The sequence below is a fragment of the Rutilus rutilus genome (assembly GCF_951802725.1).
Source record: "Rutilus rutilus genome assembly, chromosome: 5".
NCBI lineage: Eukaryota > Metazoa > Chordata > Actinopteri > Cypriniformes > Leuciscidae > Rutilus > Rutilus rutilus.
Window position 1 is genome coordinate 6894307 of NC_140213.1, and position 6000 is coordinate 6900306.

The 6000-nt window shown below is 39.2% G+C and overlaps 1 long non-coding RNA gene across 1 annotated transcript; it reads left to right on the forward strand.

Moving 5' to 3' along the window:
* The first annotated feature begins 3032 nt into the window (after window positions 1-3032).
* Window positions 3033-5316, forward strand: LOC311290429. The gene is made up of 3 exons (XR_014627383.1): window positions 3033-3173; window positions 3745-3839; window positions 5270-5316. It is a non-coding gene; the product is annotated as an uncharacterized lncRNA (long non-coding RNA).
* Window positions 5317-6000: the final 684 nt, after the last annotated feature.

Below are 6000 nucleotides of genomic sequence, written 5' to 3' on the forward strand. Positions count from 1 at the left end.
ATGGGTTAAATTTTCCATGTAACCCTACTGAGTTTACTCATTATAGGACACAGTGAACACCTGAAAACCTGGGTCTTGTATTTGAAGTAAAATCATCACTATTGCATCTACAGATATTTTTAAAGTTGCTCTATGTTTGTGTGTTTAATTTTCTCACAGAAGAAGGACCCAGCACCAGCAGACTCAGTGCTCCAATCCAACAGCCTGAAGACACATCATCAGCTTCAACAGATGTCTGTGAACCTGTACAAGCTGGCCCTGTGGATCCTGCTGACTGGCCACACCAGTTGACTGATGCAGTGAGAACTGAATTAGTTAGTCGAGGACCTTATGAAGTAAAACCAGATTTCACATTCCCTAAAAGTGAGGATGGAAGAAGTTTCCAACACCACTATGTCCACAGGCAGTTAGTGAATGGGGAGAAAATTAAGAGAACGTGGCTGATGTATTCGCCCAAAAGGGATAGTTTATACTGTTTCTGTTGCAAGCTCTTCTCCCAGAAAGCATTTAAATTAAGTACGGATGGGTTTCAATACTGGAAAAACTGTAGTGAGACTCTAAAAATGCATGAGAATAGTCCAGAACACACCAAGAACATGGGATTGTGGAAGGAGCTAGAGAGCCGCATAAGAACAGGCCAAACAATAGACAAAGTGGAAATGGCACTGATAAATGCAGAAAGAAGACGGTGGCGTGAAGTGCTTACCAGGTTGGTCGCCATCATCCAGTCATTGGCTGAGCGCAACATTGCTCTCAGGGGGACCACTGACAAATTAAATGCACCTAACAATGGCAACTTCCTGAAGGAAGTGGAGCTCATGGCTCAGTTTGATCCTGTCCTAAAGGAGCACGTTGCCAAGGTGGAAGGAGGAGCGAACCATACATCATACCTCGGAAAAAATATCCAAAATGAAATCATTGACTGTATAAGTGAAAGGATTGTGGAGTCCATTGTGTCTGAAATCATACAGTCAAAATATTTTTCAATAATTTTAGACTGCACTCCAGATTTGAGCCACAAAGAGCAGTTGTCAGTGATTCTGAGAATTGTTTCAATTGAAGGCATTCCACAAATAAAAGAGCACTTCCTGGGGTTCCTTGAGGCAGAAGAAACAACTGGAGAAGGCCTTTCAGCCCTAATTTTAGGGAGACTTCAAGAGTTACGCATCCCATTTGAAGACTGCAGGGGGCAGTCATATGATAATGGTGCAAACATGAAGGGGAAGAAGGCAGGTGTTCAAGCAAGACTACAGCAAATAAACCCCCGCGCACTATTTGTGCCATGCGGAGCACACACTGTTAATTTAGTTGTCTCAGATGCAGCAAAGAGCTCTGCAGATGCAACTGGCTACTTTGGCTACCTGCAAAAACTGTTCACTTTGTTTTCTGCTTCCACTAAAAGGTGGTCCATTCTCCAAAAGCACGTGAACACAACACTGAAGTCCTGGGCAGATACACGATGGGAGAGCCGAATTAACAGTGTGGCGGCTGTAAGGTTTCAGGCTGCCAAAGTTAGAGATGCCCTCATTGAGGTGAGAGACAGCACAGCAGACTAAGTCATAAAAGTAGAAGCACAGTCTCTAGCTGAAGAAGTTGGTTCGTACCGCTTCTGCATTTGCACTATTGTCTGGTATGACATTCTAGTAAAAGTCCAGAATGTCAATAAACTGCTGCAGTCTCCAACCATGCACTTGGATGTTGCTGTGGACCTCCTGAAAAAAGCTGAGGTCTCCCTTGTCAGTTACAGAAGCACTGGTTTTGCTGATGCACAATCCTCTGCAAAAGAATTGTGTGAGGAGATGAATGTAGTTGCTGCCCTAAAGCAGAAGAGGCTCAGAGTGACCAAAAGGCAGTTTTCCTACGAGGCTCCCGATGAGCAGCTTAGTGATGCACTGAAGAGAATGGAAGTTTCTTTTTTCAATGCAGTTGTTGATGTGTGCATTTCATCTCTAAGACAGAGAACAGAAATGATGGGTGACATTGCTAGCAAGTTTAGTGTTCTCACAAACTTCCCTGATCTCCCAGCTGATGAGCTTGTGAAGCAAGCTAAAGAACTGACCCACACCTTGACCTTTGGAGATAAATCAGACTTAGATGCGGAAGAACTAATTGTGGAGATGCAATACTTTCCAACTTGGCCGAAACCCAAAATGACGACGCTTGAACTGCTGGTGTTTCTTGAGGAGAAAAACCTTAAGGAAGCATATCCCAATCTATGGATAGCACTGAGAATTGCCGTCACCACTCCAGTGACTGTGGCATCTGCTGAGAGAAGCTTCTCCAAACTCAAGCTAATAAAAACATATTTGCGATCCACAATGTCTCAGGAACGTCTCAGTGGACTGGCATTAATAAGCATCAATCAGGAAGTGTCAAAACAAATTTCATTTGATGAAACCATACATGCCTTTGCTGCTAGGAAGTCCAGACGAGTTAAGTTTTGAATGACATTGGAAAGTGTTTGAGTTTGAGATTATCTCTTTGTGTAAATAGCCCACAATCTTTTCTAACTTTGCCAAACCTAAAATGAAAACACTATAACTTCTTTTCCTTGAGGTGAGATCTTAATGCTTCTCTATTGTTTTCTACTGTATCCTTCAGGTTGTTGCTTTTAAAGAGTTGTTGTGTGAACATTTAAAATAAAAAAAGAATAACTATGGAATAACTGTGGAGACTTTTTCCAAGGGAGGGGTTTTTTTGGGGGGGGGGGGGGGGGGGGGGGGGGGGGGGGTGTCACTCTCGCCTTGGGCACCAAAAAACCTAGAGCCGGCCCTGCATTCCATAATAATATATTTGATTAACTAATAGTGTCAATTAATGTGTTCATTACCACAGGTCAAAGCTAATGATTTGCAAAGATATCATTATGTGTCCATTAACTAATTGTTAAGTAATATGGCATAGTAAAATCCATAGTGTGGATGTCAAAACCAAAATGACATATTACAATTAGTTAATCATTTGTCTTAAGCTGTAAATTTACTCTCTGATTTTTGTAGCCCCCCGGCAAATTCAGAAGCCCATCTCAGAAAAGCAGACCAGACCACCTTCTCAGGGAGGACCATCTCTCCAAACAAAACAAAGTCGAAGATCAGGTTCACCTGTTGATCAGCAATCTACGCAAAGTCAACCAACACATGGGAAACATTCCCCGTACCCAATCCCAGAAGCAAGTAAGTATATAGTAGTAGTTGTGTGTGTGTGTGTGTGTGTGTGTGTAGAAATGTCAAATCATTTGAATGGGTTAGTGTTAAAAACTTAGACCCACTTAAGGGCCCATGTCATCCTCAGTTATAAAATAAGGGAAAAATATGATTTGTGCATTTTACTTTTGCTTTCAAATTGGCAGCAATTGCTTGAATGGTGGGTTCATTATTGATCTTAATGTAAAACAAAACAATACAGTACAATGAAAAACTTGCTTAAATAGGCACTTTTACATTTCGTTTTCAAACCTAGATCTACCGCCATCATCTCGTCAGTCAGCTCCTCACTAACGCTGCATTGAGCAGACAATTTCAGGTTTTAAGTGTAGCGTCTGTTCTCTAACTTTTTCAACCTTTTAGGACCCACTCTAAAACGTTGTGTTTTTGCTCACCCCCGAAAGTGTCAATTTTAACATGTTATAAAACCAGTGTGACATCAAGATATGACAAACCTACTAAACTATAACAACTGCTTCATAATGTGTTGTATATAATTAATTATTTGGACATTTAAATCCTCTTTCTTTTGTATCCACAGGATGATGACAAATGAGGTAATGGCCAGTTTCAATATGAAGTGTGGGAAGGGGAAGCTTGCCTTCACCAAGCTCCATCTTTACAATGTTATCACAGGTAAAAAAAAACAAAAACAGTAACCTCATAGTACCTTTCCGTTTGATATGTTTAATTTTTCAGAACTCTAACGTAGGGGTGGGCAATCTGACAATTTTATATCGTGATCGATCTTGAAGTCGTCCACGTTCTACTTTTCAAGCGAGTCTTAGAGATCGCAAACTTGTCCTCATAACAGCAGGACTTTTATTTTGACGATAATGTGTCCCCAGTGAAGCTGACATTTATTTTTACGGGCAACCCTGAGCACACAGCGCTCCTATTCTTCGTCTTCATTAGTTTATGGTCTCTGTTTAACAGTTTTGTCTAATACTTGGACCACCAGGAAGACTAGCTGTCGTCTCGGCGTCAGCTAATGGGGATCCTTTTAAATAAACAAATAAACGTTACTGGATAGAACCTGTTGTTGGATAGAACAAAAAGTAAACTGTATACGAAAAAGTATTATAAGTGTATGCTTTTATATTATTTGTAACAGAAATGCAAACACTATTAATACTTTCTCATTTACCATGAGCATTCAGCAAATATACGCATTTATATCATTTAAACAAATCTTTGAATATTTAAAAAACATTTAATTTCACAATCCTTGCAGACTTAGTCGAATCCAGCTGTCAAATATTCTGAAGTGTGCATAGACGGTCAGTCCGTGTGAATTAGTTCAGCTTCACTGGGGACTCATGATCGACAAACTTTAAACCCTTGATTTCAAACTATGCTGGGGCTATATTCAGTTTCCCTCTGTCATATTCATGTCATTTACACTGTGTGCTAAATATAAAATGAGTGTCACCATGTCTTTATTTGAAAAAATATGATTCCTAGTGCGCACAAACTTACTTGAGTGCCCAGTTAAAGGACAAGTTCGGTATTTTACACTTAAAGCCCTGTTTTCAGATCGTTTCTGATGAAATTGCGTAGAGGTATGCAAATGTATATATTGACAAACGGTAGGACATCCTATATATATATATATATATATATATATATATATAGGATGTCCTACCGTTTGTCAATATATACATTTGCATACCTCTACGCAACTTGTTTGCAAAAACAAACATGTCATCAGCGTGTTCATTGTGCAGAGAAAGTGAGAATAGATGCCAAATTCATTTTCATTATTCACATTCATTATTATTGTTATGTCTCACCAGTGAATAAGACATGAGGTAATCTAAAAGCGTTTATTCCTCCACCAACTCTGTCTCTCCTCCTGGCTCTTTGCAGAGGAGGCATGGCTTTGGAGACACTCTGAAGGGAGGGTGGGATCGTATGCTTTCAAAGCTAGCTTGCTATTGCTAGCCTCTGTGAAATTTCCCACCCTAGCTTTAAGACTGTTTGCAATATTTATTGTTTTAATGCTTACTGTAGTGCATCATATCCTATATTCCCCATACATTTTATTTTTCTAATATTTCTTACAGAGAGTGTCCAGAGGACTTCAAAGGAGATGGAGGCAAACATTGGAGCGGTTGTCACCTTATGTTTAAAATATGCCCCAGACAGGGTGGGCGGAGGAGGCAGGAAAAATAATTGTACGATTTTAGAATAAGGATAATGTTAAATATAAATGGTTATTGTTGAAATCCTGTTAAAATAATGTAAATAAAATAAAATAAAAGGTTATTTTATAATCCATTTAATTTCTTTGTCATTTATCTAATAAACAACATTTGTGGATTCCAGTTTCACTACGATTTTTAAGTTACTTTTCTGTTTGCTCTTGTCTTAAGATAAATACTTTTGGGTTGTCTTGACCTTAAAAATCTTGACCTCTGTTCGATCTTGTTGTTACATCGAAGTTTCTTTGTATGTTGATTTTTATTTTACAACGAAAACCTGGCTTTGCTAAAAGTTCGATGTCATGCCAACAAAATAACCATATATTTCTTTAAGTTGGAATTTGACAGCTGATGTTGTGTTTTGAATGATATCTGGCCCAACATGTGAGTTTGGATGTCTAGCTTAACATTGGGTTCTGACGTCAAACTGATTTCCATTTTCAACCAAAATGCAACATCCAACATGGGAGGTTTACCCAACATTGAGTTGACGTTATAATCCAACGTCAGACTGACGTTTACTTTCAATGTTGGACAGACATTGCATTTTGGTTGAAAATGATAATCGGCTTGACATCATAACCCAACGTTAG